Here is a 14,516-nt window from a genome sequence, read left to right as displayed (position 1 = left end):
GGTTGAAGCTACGACAAGATGTCTGCTCCAAAGGCTTGCCTGTGGAAGATCATGGAGTTCTCTCTACTTCTCAGTGCAGTCTTCTGTAGGGCAAGGGTTCACGTTCTCAATCTCTCCTGCACCTTTGTGCCACAATCATACATACTTCTTTTAATACATTTTTATGATTTTTTTCAACTTCAATTCCGCATTTCTCTCGTTGGGACATTTTAGCTATTAAAACTGGCCTTTTTAGCTTTCTCAGCTTCCCCTTTACCCTCAAGCACTTACCAGTTGTGCATATTATTGCAAAATAATCTTGCATTTTCTTTTTTTTTTTATTTAAAAAATTTAATGTTTAGTTTTTTTTATTTTTGAGACAGAGAGAGACAGAGCATGAGTTGTGAGGAGGGGGGAGGTGCGCAGAGAGACACACACACACACACACACACACACACACACACACACACACAGAATCGGAAGCAGGCTCCAGGCTCTGAGCTGTGAGCACAGAGCCTGATGCAGGTCTCAAATCCAGGAACAGTGAGATCATGACCTGAGCCGAAGTCAGACGTTTAACCAACTGAGCCACCCAGGCACCCCTTACCTTGCATTTTCTGATGGAATGCCTCTTCTAGCCCTTCTGACAACCTCATCTTTCAAGGTTCAGCTCAAATGGCCTCTCCTCTGTACCAGTCTTCTCTGATTGACTCAGATAGAAAATGGTCCCCTTCCCTCTAGCCTACCACGGCTCTTTGTAAACACTTCTATCACAGACTCTAAGCTCTTTGAGAATAAGGACCTTCTCACCAGCTCCTGGTTCACTGCATAACATGTAGTAGGTTCTTAATAAATATTAAATATTTACTGACTAAACTTCCAGCATTCACTAAATAAAAGAATGAGTGACTATAAGAAGGATTGATCATATGACAACTCTAGGCCTGCACTGAGTAACCTAACTAGCTGAACTCCCTTACGAGTGGGGATAACCATGAGAAATTGATATCACATTCATCAAGTATGAAATTGCTTAGAAAGTTGAGGAGTCAAAGCAGCAAATCAATACTTGAAAAGAGGCAGAGAACTAAAACCTCTTGATGTTTAAATGCATGCAAACCTGACTCAGAAGAAAATTTATAAAATTAAAGAATGGGAGGGGTGCCTGGGTGGCTCAGTCAGTTAAGAGTCTGACTTTGGCTCAGGTCACGATTTTGTGGTTCGTGAGTTCGAGCCCCACATCGGGCTCTGTTCTGACAGCTCAGAGCCTGGAGCCTGTTTTGGATTCTGTGTCTCCCTCTTTCTCTTCCCCTCCCCCTCCTCTCTCTCTCAAAAAAAAAATTAAAAATAATTAAGTTTTTTTTATTTAAAAAAAAGAATGGAAGTGTCCTTAGAAAACATGTAGCCAAACTTCCAGAGAGAACGTAAATGAACTTTTCCATAGCCTCCCACATGGTTGTTGGCAAAGGACCAAAATCCAAGCCTCCAGATTCCCAATCTTGTGCCATTTTCTCTGCCCTAACTGTTGTGACAATTCTTATTTCCAATGCTTATGCGTCTGCCATAGAATGCAGATAACGGGTTTCTCTTCTGTTTTGCTCTCATGAGTAATTTTCAGCAACTTTCTGTTGCCCTGCTGGGTTTATCCTTGCAAAGGACATCTGGTCATGCAGCAGAGAATCACCCAGTACCTTTCCAATATCCCTTCAGTCAATCAGTCAACAAGTTATTTACTGAGCTGTTGCTGATGTGCCCAACACAGGGCTAATATGATAGAGTTGGCTGCTTTTAAGCTCAATGCATCAATTAAATAGCACTTTGCATGATTTTGACTTGGCATACCTCGAAGGACAATATTTTTCAAGGCCACTGTGAACTCGGTAATGGGAAGCTTACCCGGTAATTAATTTTACATGGAATCATGCTTTTTGGCCCGATCCCCAGTGTAGGCTTTAAGGCTATCTACACAAAACATCCAGGACCAAATTCTGCCCTCAGATGTTGAATGACCATGTCCATCTGGTCTTTACATTTTACGACTAAAACTGAATACCCAGAAGGCAATAGAATGTGAAAGGCATTCTCTTCAATATGAAGTTTTGAATCTTTCATTGCATTGAGGATTGAGGAGTGGAGTGAGAGAGAAAATGGCCACCAAGGGTTTGTGACAACTTTTCTGGTGTTTGGCCTCAGAACACCCTACCTTTTGTGACTCAGTCTTCACTTGAAATATAAAGATATGGATTAAACCTCTTGACAAGGGCCTTCCCTACAATTCAGTCCGTGAAGTCATACTGCAGAGACAGTGGGCCTGCAAAGTTGCTACCACAGGGGGGCTGGTTAGCTGGGGAGGAGGGGGGATATAAGGGCTTATATAACCGTATTACAAACCTGAACATATTTATATTTTAAAAATGTTGCATTTACCTAAGATTCGAGTTTACCTGGGCATTCTATATTTTTATTTGCTAAATCTGGTATTTCTAAATTGGTGCCTTCTGTCTGTTGGTTACTTCCCGGTCAAGGAGTTTTGGGTGTTGTTGCATGACTGCGGATTCCTTCTTGCATAGCTCTGTAAATTAGTCTCAACTCATCTGACAGTAGAAGTTTAGCAAGTTCAGGCTCTTGGATAATGCATGGGTGGGAAGTAAGCTTTATGGGTAGTTGTGCATACTGGTTAAGAAAATGAGTTTGGAGTCAGGTGACATAAGTCGGAACCCAGACTCTGCCACCACTAGTTATGTGACTGTGGGCAAGTTACTTAACCCTTCCTGTACCTTAGCTTTTTAATTTGTGAAAGGGGAATAATAGTATCTAACTTAAAGTTGTAAAGATTAAAAGATCTCGTTTACATAAAGTGTTTAGCACAGCAACAACAAAAAAAACATGTAAATACTAGCTTATCGTTTATAAGACCCACATAAATTTCTGGGTATATTTTTTTTTATTTTAAAAATTAACCTTAGACTGCTTATATGTAACATTAACCTCAAGTCACCTATTTTGAATTAATTCTGTACATAAAAGGGATACTTAACTTAATTACATGTTCCTGAGCATTTATCTGTTTAATTAAGCAACTTACACATATTTTAATTGCATGACCCAATACAGAGACCCACTGGAGCCTCTATGTCATTCTAGTTTGGTTAACTTCTACTGTAATATTACACCAGTGGAATGTTCCATGACAAAGATCCAGGGAAAGGTAGGAATTTAAAAAATTATTTTAAATATAAATAAAGCAATCATAAGAGGTAAGTGACTCCATGAAGTCCAGGTAAAGTTTACATTCAGCAACCCTGTCCAAAAAGAAGCACTTATCTCCTGGTTGAAGACATTGCCAAGAAAATGTGTGATGACTGTGATAGTGGGATCAGGAAAAAGAAAATGTGAGACAATAAGTTCCCAAGTTTTCCATAAGGACAGTGGACTAAAAATTTGCTGAGTAAGGAAACTCTAGACATTTTAGATAATGTCCCAAGTCTAATTCAATATGATCATGTCACTAAATTGAAAGTATAAATATAATTTAGAATCCTATCTTAGGTCTATGAAGGGAGCCTCATTCCACTTAATTGTGCAGTTTTTAATAAGTCAGACATAGTGACTTTTTTCAGCTTCAATTGAAACATACGTGAAAATGAAAATATAATTTAATTTACATATAAATGAAATTATATCCAGTTATACGGAGATTTCCAATTGAAATGGGGGAAAATAAGACATTTCAAAGCCTTTGGAAAGGACAATTGTGAAGAGGGTCTACTTGGAATGTACAGGCTGTTTGATACCTGCATGGGTGAAGTACATTTTTTGGCCTTGGCCCCTTGTGAGTTTTTGGGTAAGAGCTTCAGTTCTTACACAGATGTTTCCAGTAATGGTGTTTGCTAAGGACCCCATAGCATTGTAGGGGTGGCAAGTCTTGAGACCCCGAGGGAAAACTTTAGTGATGATTCTTCTGAGATGGGGTGAGGCTTCCCTGTACTGCCATAAGAGCTTCCAGGGAGATACACAGAGAAACTGGGGTAGTCCTTCAACACTTGAACAGACTCCTTCCAATGCCAAGTTCCATGTTAGTCACCAAAGAGGCACAGTTACTGGAATTGAGAAACTAACCACTTAAAAATGTGGTAAAGTGGGATCAATACATATGAAAACACAAACGTCACATAGAAGGGCTCATTGAGTGTTTGCTTGTTTTCATGGTTGATCCTGTATCTTATGCCTCGTAGGATTAGGCAGCCCTTTCTTTTCCACTGGAATTACTTTCAGTGCTTTAACTAAAAGGTACCTGATTTGCTTCAACTCAGTTCCTGAACAGAAAACAACAACAAAAAGCTAACATACATAGGTAAAGCATAGGTAAAGTTGTTGTTTTTTTTTTTTTTTTGAACTTTGAGTAAGAAATTTGACCCATTTTTAGGTGCCAAGAGAGAAAAGAATGAGTACTTAATGAATTCCATGTTTTTGTTTTTGTTTGTTTTTTTTTTTTTTTTTTTTTGTGAGTTGTGCTATTTGGAATGGACTGTAAAAAGTTTTAAGCAAGCTGTTATTGCTTATACCTGGATAAATGTAGCAACCTAGTTATTCAGTCTTATCAAGGTTTATAGAAAATAAAGATGGTTCCCTATCTGCTGATACTCTCTGGAAAATTCAGATGAGTTCATCATTTAATTTATTTTTCCAAGGCTCATGAAAACTGTATATATATTTGCTTGTGATCTGTTACTTAAGGTTGTACTTTCATTAGCATGTATTTGAAGATGACCGAACCAAGAGGCAAACATTGCTGGCCAGACAGCTAGAGACAAGAGCAATGTGGGACATGTAGAAGATTCAGAAGAAGCTAAAAGTTGCATACCTGTTCTTAGAGAAAAGCTCCAGGAGATGGCCATCCAAACCCATTGCGTCACTTATAGTTTATTATAAATAAGGACGTTAGGGGGGCGCCTGGGTGGCTTGGTCGGTTAAGCGTCCGACTTCGGCTCAGGTCATGATCTCATGGTCCGTGAGTTCGAGCCCGGCATTGGGCTCTGTGCTGACAGCTCAGAGCCTGGAGCCTGTTTCAGATTCTGTGTCTCCCTCTCTGTCTGCCCCTCCCCTATTCATGCTCTGTCTCTGTCTCAAAAATAAATAAACATTAAAAAAAAAAAAAAAAGAACGTTAGGGAACTCCTACTTTCTTCTATTTACCAGAACAATGCTATATTATATGAAACTAGTCAACAAATCTTTTAATAATCATAAAGTATCTGAAATTTTCATTTACAATAAAATATATCAAAATTTTGTACTATTTTACCCAACAAAAAGAAAAGGTTAAGTGCATTTTTATTTACCTTGACTTATAAATTCACATTGCTAATAAAATTTGGATTTAAAACAATCTTTTCTTTTAAGTTCTAAACAATGTTCCTTCTTTCCTACAACCCTCTTCATTTATAAGGTCGAATTTGAAACAGAAGACCTGAATTGACAGGTCTTTTTACTGTGGTCCTGCAAGGTGGGCATTATTAGGGTCAGATATTTTAAGTGAGTAAAAAATAATTAGTAGGAAGAATTGTTTAGCAAATGGAAATAGAGGTGAGTGGAACTAAATAAAATAGATTTAGTCTAAAAGGAAATTATGGCAATTCCAATCACAGTCTCCATGGGAATTTTTTATTTGCATTTTTGGTATTTATAATAAAGGTATTCTGGATCAAGAAAAAGAAGAGAGTGAAAAAAATGAGAGAATTGGCACTGTAATATACGAAAGCATATTATAAAGATTTAACAATAAATACTATGACACTGGCCTAAGAATAGATAGAACAATGGAATGGAATGGAAATCTTAGAAACAGACTATGATATTTATAAAATGTTAATATATAATAAATATGAGCTTCTAAACAACAAGAAAATAGATCATTAGTTCATGATACTGGGATAATTAACATTTGGGAAATAATAAAGTTCTAAAATTTCATGTCACATATCAAAATAAAATCCAAATGAGAAAGTTATATGAAAAGAGTGAAAATGCAAGCAAATCAGAACAATGGCTGGATACTTTGGTGAGGAAGTTCTCTCAAAGAATAAACTCCTTCCTTGCCCCTCAAAATGAAGAAAAACAAAAATGATATCCTCCCAAACTTCCATAAAACAATACTTACCAAACACAGACTTAACAAATGACAAACTAATAAATGTTAGGGCCACATGACAAAGGATTAGTAGCCTTAATACATAAAGAGATTTTGTAAATGTACATGAAATGAACATAATTTTCTGCAAAAGCAGAAATTAACACACCATCTCCCCCTTAACCTCCAACATTCTTTTCCCTTAATCCAGCCCACTGCCTGGCACACTGCACAATGTGGTATGAATAAATGAATTACTGAAAAGATAAATATCCCAATGGAAAAACAACAGGTAATGAATTTGAAGAGACCATTACAAAAGAAGTATAATGATTCATAAATATATGATAAGAATCTCTAACCTTACTAGTAATTAAAGAAATGCAAATTAAAGTGCTATAACATTGTCTATTTTTTCAGTAGTCAAAGCTGACACAGTTAATAGTGTTTGAAGAGAATAATGAACCAGATGGTAGAATTGTAAATTGTTATGTACTAGAGATTTAGTTATATATATATATCAAAAACTTGAAAATGTCTTTTTTTTTATTAAGAAATGTATCAGCAATATTCAAGAAGATTGAAAATAAAGCTATGTATTGCTTTATTATTATTTTATTAAAATTGAACTTGGTCTGTATGTTTGTAGTGTAGGATTATTTAAATTAATCGCAATGAAGGTATAAGGTGAAATAATAAGCAGCCATAAAAATTGTATTTTAAGATTATTTAGGGATATGAGGAAATGATTAGGATAGATAATATGAAAAGAGCAAGTTAAAAAATTCTAATTCTTGATTGTTATTTTCCTGGGTGTTCATTATATCATAAAAGTAACTTTATAAGTCAATTCAGTTCTGTGCATCTGAGATCCAAAGGGTTGGGGAATTCCTATGTGTAATCTTGTCCCAACCCCTTTAAAAAATATATTATATATTTCATAAAGATTGTTGAGGAATTGGTAGTGATTACTTCTATGAGGTAGTATTACTGATGATTTTTATCTTTTTTAGTATTATGATATATTTGAAAAAGCATCTTGTAATAAAGTGGCATCACCTTTACAGAAAGAAAAAAGTATATTTTAAATAGAAGGTTGAGTTTCTCCAGGTTGCCTGAGTACTGAGTGGGGAAGGTCGCAAAGTTTTCCAGAGAGATGAAGGGAACCTTAGAGACAGAAGTCCATCTCCCCAGCGATGTGGAACATAGGGTGGAGCCAGCCTTCCAGGGTTTTCTGCAGGGAGAAAGCCTGGCAGATGTGAAGCGGGCAGGGAAGACGGCCAGCAGGGTGGGGGTGTTCTGTTTGGCATCAATCCAGGCTCCGTGTTCTCTTGTAAGCACTTGGGGAATAGGGCAGCTGTGAAATAAGGGAGGTTTGGGAGTCATGGGAATACAATTCTTCTCAAGCAGCCTGGCCCAGGCAGAAGAATGAGATGTCGTGGAGAGGATTGAATAGCATACACCCTACCCAAAAATTCGTATGCCCCTGGAACCTCAGAGTGGAAATCGAGTTTTTGCAGATGTAATTAGTTAAGAATCTCGATGATGCAATCACAGGCCATGTCTTTGTAAGAGAAAGGAGAGGGAGATTTTGGCTACAGAGGCCCACAGGAAAGGAGGCCATGTGAAGATACAGCAGAGTCTGGATGAAGTTATCCAGCCACAAGCCCAGGAGCATCCGGAGACACCAGAAGCTGGGACAGGCAATGAAGGACTCTCCTCTAGAGCATTCTGAGAGAGGAACGCTCTGCTGACACCTTGATTTTGGACTTCTCGTCTCTAGAACTATGAGAGAATAAGTTTCAGGTATCTAAAACCACCTGGATAGTGGTCATTTATTTTGGCCGTCTCAGGAAACAAATACACTGTGGTGAGTTGGTGAAGACAGGTAAAATCCAGAAGACGAAGGAGAACTCCTGATCCCTTTCATGGTGAAGTCCCTCGTGACTACAGTTCTGTCCAGGACTCTCGCTCTGCCTCCCTGCCCAGTATTTGTGGCACTTGGTTTATATTACCTTCTATAAGTCCTGAGTCTTACACTGAGTGGTGATCTCCTAAAAAAGGTCAGTACTGGGCGCCTGGGTGGCTCAGTTGGTTGAGCGTCTGACTTTGGCTTGGGTCACGATCTCTTGGTTTGTGGGTTTGAGCCCCACATCGGGCTCTGTGCTGACGGCTTGGAACCTGGAGCCTGCTTTGGATTCTGTGTCTCCCTCTCTCTCTGCCCTTTTCCTGTTCACATTCTGTTTCTCTTTCAAAAAAATAAATAAACATTAAAAAAAAAAAAAAGAAGGTCAGTACTTCATTTTGAATGCTTACTTCCTGCATGAATTTGAAAGATATTCATTTAAACTGGGCATCAGGCACAGAGATTGCCCTGATGGTGTTTTAGCAAAAGGAGCGCTGGTTTTCCTATCAATTTTGGTAAAGTGTTTGTATGTAGCCTTTAAGAGGAGGTAAAGGGGAAATCTCAGGGATTTTTGCCTTTACCCAACAGGCAAATTTTGAGATCCACTGGCCTCTTCTGAAGAATGGTTGGCAAGAAAAAGCCTAACCTTCCACTGAATGTTAGAGTATAAACTTTCATGCAATTTTTATTAATTCCAAGATGAAAATGATTGTGTAGGAATTCCCACTTCTCTGTGATTGCCCAAAGGTTAATTCCCAAGCAAGACCAGATATATACTTTGGCTTGATTAACAATTCAAGCGATAATGAGATTTCAAAAAATTCTGATGTCTATATTTTGTATTCTTCACCTTTAAGAAATCTTAGTATGAACATTGTTTATAATAAAACAGGGAATAATATGAACTTAGAACTTTGCAGTGGTAGTCATTGATGCCAAATGGATCTTGCCACTAGCAGTTTATTTATGGCTGTGCTATAACCTTAAGCAGAACACAGACAAGCAGCTATTGCTATTTAGTTATTAGGCATAAGCACAAAGGGTTAGGAGCTTCTCAGGCATCATTCATTGACAATAATCTGCAGCCTGCTATGAACAGTGCCACATGCTGTGCAAATATAGCAAGACTGCCTTCATAAATAATGCCAGAAACACTAGCTGTGCCAAGGCAGTTAGAATATATCGATAGAAAGTTAATGTGTTAGGCCCCTGGGTTTGCTTAATTGTACAGGCTAACTTAGCCTAGGCAAGTGAAGAGAACTGCCTTAGCTCATTGCAAATTTTGTACTCTATCATTCGGGCCCTTCTCCCCCCCACACCCCATCTTCCGGGCTTAAGATAGATCCTTCTAATAATGGTGCAATTTCCTTGACTCTCACGGAATTTTATCTTCTTACAATATACAGTGGTGGTGTCCTTATTTTGGTGATGGAGTGGAATGCATTTTCTCTACTTGTAATTATCTTCTACCAGCAACAAAAATGAATTTTTAGTCTGTCCAGAGAAGTCAATGTCTGCTTATTTTTAGGCTGTTTAAGTGCATATGTGGCAGTAGCCTAAACTCTTCGCTCAATGTGTGCAAAGTAGCATTACTAACCCCCTCAGGCCACAGCCATGACACGGGAAAATGAGACATAAGATTATGGGGAATCCTCTCCAGCATGTGACCATGTAGCACTTTGAAAGATAAAAAGTTTCCATAGAATTACCCAAGACAAGGGTGATTTGTTCAGAATCATTCAAAACGACGATGTAGCAGGCAGAATAATGGCCTTCCAAAGATGTCCATGTCCTAATCCCTGGAGCCTATGGATATATCACATTACAGGGCAAAAAATTATGTTGCAGATGTGATTGAATTAAGGATTTTAGGTGAGATTATTCTGGACTATCCAAGTAGGCCCAGAGAATCACAAGGGAAGCCAGAGAATCAGTGTCAGAGTGGTAGAGCATGACAAAAATTCAATGGGTCATTGTTGGCATTAAAGATGGGAGGAGGCTATGAGCCAAGGAATGCAGGCAACCTCTACAAACTGGAGAAGGCAAAGCAACAGATTCTCCCCTAAAATCTCCAGAATGAATGCAGCCCAGACAATATCTTGATGATGCTGACAATACCCCATGATACTCATGTTAGAGTTCTGATCTCCAGAACTATAAAATAATAACCGTTGTTTTAAATCATCAAGTCTGTGGTAATTTGATACAGCAGTAATAGGAAGCCAATACAGAAAGATAATAAATAATTCATACCTCCACCTTTATAAGAAAGTGATCAAGTTCACTCATTCAGTTACACTGAGAAAATATTTACGGAACACTTACTACATACCAAGCATTGCCTTTGTCATTGTGCTTTGGTATTGGTGGCATATGATCATGCATTTATTCTCAAAATTATTGTTTATTCCCTACCAGGCACTGTTGCAGAGGATACACAGAGGAATAAGATGGATAAGATCCCTGCCTTCACATAGCTTATGCACTTGTATGGAAGGAAGTAGATGAAGAGCAAGTAAATGAATAAAATCAACACAAGTTGCTATAAAGAAAATTAAAACGGGGTAGGTGATAGAGACTAACTTGGGAAAAGCTCCCCTAGGTCAGCTGGGTAGGGAGAGCCTCTCTGAGAAGGAGGAGGTGACATTGGAGCTGAGACCCAACGGATAAGAAGGTGACAGCCTTGTATGTGGAACACAGGATGTTTAAAGAAAGGAGTGGCAAAGAGAAATGGAAAGCCAGGGGAGGCACTTCAGCATTGAGCGTCATGAGCTAATGAATGTTACAGTTTATTATGACCTTGCAATAATTAAAGTGCTTTTGTAGTATTATTCAAATGTTGAACTTAAGGAGAATTTAGAGATCAAATAGCTCAATTTTCTCTTCTTAATGAAAACTGGTGCCTACTTCGAGTAATTACTTGTTGGGGACACAGATTTGTCTCTTGTCTTCAGTTCATATGCTTTTTACCATTCCACCCACCACCTGTACATATTTTTCCTAGTTTTTCGTCAGGATTGACCCTTTTCTTTCTTCCTCCTTTTAAATGAAATCACTCAGGAACTAAGATTGGTTGTACAAATAATAAGGAATTCTCACAACTCGTGGAACTGGACTTGGAAATTGGTCGGAAGACTCCATGAGAAATAGACCCTGTACTGTGCTCTTCTTTGTGACCTTCCATTCATGAATGACTTATTCTAGGTCATTCATATTGTTTTGTGAAATAAGTTATTTCTAGTCACAACATGCATAACCTTTGATTTTTTTTTTTCTTTTTATTTGCCACAGAGAAAAGGATTAGCACTGAAAATTGGATGCTTGGCAGTTGCTAGGCACCAAGCAGACACTCAAGAAGTGGCCATGAAACACAAAAAGATTTAAAAATCAACAACCATTTACATCTTTAACCACAATTCCAATGAAGTAGATAAAGGTATCTGATTACTGGTATCCTTCAGATATTTAATAAAAGAAATGGAATAATACTTTTGAACTTGCTGTGCTCTAACAGTTGTGTCTACTGAATATAGTTATTAATATGTTTGTCAGGTTCACTAAATGTTCAGGTTTAGTGGCCAGAAGGGTAGACAGTTGTTTGCAAGGCAAAGTAAAATTGATGCCATTTAAATTTCAGTGAAGTTGGCTTGAATGTATCCTTAAAAAGACCCTGGTAATCTGAGTAGAAATAGGGTAAATGATTTATTCATTCCATGATCCCTGGTGTTTTTTTTTTTCTACTTTCCTGTAGAGTTTCATGCTCAGAACTTCACCCTTCTGACCCTCTGAACTAGTTAACTCCCACCCTGAGATGTCACCAGCTATATCCCTTTTCCTCCAAACCACTCCCTTTTCATTCATGGCTCTCTTAAGAGAAAAGCACAACCTCTCCCCTAAGCTCTGTGGAGCCCTAGTAATCTCTGTCATAAATAATGTCAGTTTTGTGTGCTGAATTTTATATCTACAGTCATCTACCATGACAATGAATGAGATAGACCCAACTCTATCAGGAAGAGCAATGACCTGATAATGTCTTACTTTGCAGAATTAGCAACACAGATCAATGACACAGGCAGCATTATGCAGTGGTGGAAAGCACAGCCTCTAAAGCCGGACTGCTTGGGTTTGAATCTTGCTTTGCCATTTACAGGATGTAAACCTCAGGCAAGTTACTTCTTTGTTTCTATTTTTTCATCTTTAAGAGGGGAAAAATAATAGTGACTACCTCATTGTTATTAAGACAATTAAAAGGGATGATGTTTGTAAAGCTTTTAGCAAAATTCCTGGCCTGGTAGATATTATGTAAGCTGTTTGATGAAGTAAAATGCAGAGCTTTCATCAGAATAATCTTTCATGAGATCCTACTATTTGGTCCACTTTCTTCTCCCATTTTCTTAAACTCCACTTAGAAAAAAGAGTCATTTAATTATTTTCAAAAGACAGGCCTTATGAATAAAGAAGTAAATACATCATTTCTATTGATAGCAAGTCGATCTTTGGACAGTTCCCACATGCATGAATTTCAGTTACCATGGTTGATTAACACCCGTCCTCCAGCAACGCGGTTCGAATTTAAGTCACTATGACATAGTAACCAAATAGGCACATATGGTGCAAACTTCCTACTAGCTCTTCAGCCCACAACCTTTATGTCCATAACAGATGCCCATTATGATCAGGGACAAATCATGTCACTTTTAAAATATGTTGGTGATGGGTCACTGCACATCTGCTATTAGATCACATACAGACAGTAAAGCGTGTAGTGGTGTTGCTTCCTTGTCTCCGGGTGACCGACCCATGCGACATTTTACAATATAGCTAATCAATTAACAGAGTGAACTGGCCAACAGAGACGAGAGTGCAGTGAAGAGATAAGTGACAGCAAGTTGAATGAACATAAATGCAGCTGTAGAAACAATGGCCAACTGTGGGAATGTTGGCATTGGCCCATTTGACAGCCCGTAGATACGTAGCCAGAGAGACTTACTCAAGGTGAACTTCGTGAAGGTGAACTTATCAACACGAACAAGGAAAGTGATTTGACAAAAAGGTGAAGCTGTCCTAGAGAAAGTACCTTCTTCACATTGAAAGAGCTCTCAGAGTCGTTTCACAACATTGACAGCACGAAGGCTAAAATGTTTTGAAGATGATCAAAATGTATGTAGAAAGCACTATGACAGTTCCCCAAAGCAGGAAAGATGTTCCTTTTGTAGCTTAAGTTATGCAATGACAACGAGAAGCCAGGCACCATTCAGACTGCTCTTGATAAATGTACAGATAAATAATTTTCATTCTCAATGGTTGTAATATTTTAAATTAAAATGCACTAAGTAAATATTATTTTTACTCTTTTTTTTTTTACCTTTTCCTATACATTTGTAAACTATGATAAGGGAGGTTTTAAAGTTTTGACAAACATTTTAAAGGTCATAGAATAATTGTAATTTTCCCCATCAGTTATTAAGATTACTCTGTAGGGTATCATCTTACATGGTCATTTCTATGGTCTTGTACTACGGTGCAAAATGAGGACTACGTGTACTATTTTGGTTGCAGTCATAATCTAATAAAAGGGGTAGGAAAGATCATCTGAGAAAAATTATTATGCTGTTTGGGCTACAGCCTTGAAAACAAACAAAAATTTTATTCAAACATGGTAAATTATTCTGTCCTTGGGACATTTTTTGGCCCAACTTTAATCACCATTAAATAGTGTCACAAAACTTCATTTATTTGGATTATCAGAATCGAGGATTCTCTAAATAGATCAAGATACCTGACATCTGAATTCTCATTTCCTGGCCCTATATTTTCCACAGGGAAGGAGCCTTTTTCCTTCAGCAGTTCAAGAGAGCGTGTCATTGGACATAAATTATATGCTCGATATAGAACTTGAATTGTGAAAGATCCCACACTAAAGGGCACTGAATGTCAATGTTCATCTGAAATAACACATAAAACATTATAGTCATTCTATCCAACTTAAGAAAGAACGCAAAATTTAAGGTTTTGTAAGCAGGCATCAATATTATCTTGATATTTATAGATTCCTAACGTTTTTTTCATTGGAAATAGGCCTAAATAGTTTGACCATCTGGTTCCTATCCATTTGAATATAATAAATTGGAGTTAGGAATTTCTGCACATTTTTAGGATTGTTTATATGCCAGTGTTCTTAAGAATATTCCTTCCTGGGGCCCCTGGGTGGCTCAGTCAGTTGAGCATCCGACTTCGGCTCAGGTCATGATCTCGTGGTCTGTGAGTTCGAGTCCCGCGTCGGGCTCTGTGCTGACAGCTTAGAGCCTGGAGCCTGCTTGGGATTCTGTGTCTCCCTCTCTCTCTGCCCCTCCCCCGCTCATGCTCTGTCTCTCTCTCTCTCTCTGTCAAAAATAAATAAAACATTTAAAAAATTTTAAAAAAAGAATATTCCTTCTTAATTCAGGATCTTGTAATATTAACCCTGCCCTTATCCATCTGAGCCCCAAAGAGAAACTTCCTC

General features: G+C 38.0%; 1 long non-coding RNA gene across 7 annotated transcripts in view; it reads left to right on the top strand.

The window, feature by feature from the left end:
- The window catches only part of LOC132667733 (uncharacterized), a 197,515-nt gene extending 185,193 nt beyond the window's left edge, over nucleotides 1-12,322 (top strand). For 2 of the 7 annotated variants that reach the window (XR_013555799.2, XR_013555802.2), the window contains 3 exons: nucleotides 10,433-10,578; nucleotides 11,306-11,450; nucleotides 12,060-12,318. This is a non-coding gene — a long non-coding RNA (uncharacterized LOC132667733). Of the gene's footprint in view, nucleotides 1-10,432; nucleotides 10,579-11,305; nucleotides 11,451-12,059 lie in introns of all 7 variants that reach the window. The other 5 variants (XR_013555804.2, XR_013555805.2, XR_013555803.2 and 2 more) reach the window with 5 other exon arrangements.
- The last annotated feature ends 2,194 nt before the right edge of the window (nucleotides 12,323-14,516 follow it).

The sequence above is a fragment of the Panthera onca genome, chromosome B2 (assembly GCF_046562875.1).
Source record: "Panthera onca isolate mPanOnc1 chromosome B2, mPanOnc1 haplotype 2, whole genome shotgun sequence".
Lineage (NCBI taxonomy): Eukaryota > Metazoa > Chordata > Mammalia > Carnivora > Felidae > Panthera > Panthera onca.
This window is presented reverse-complemented; position numbering and strand designations above follow the sequence as displayed.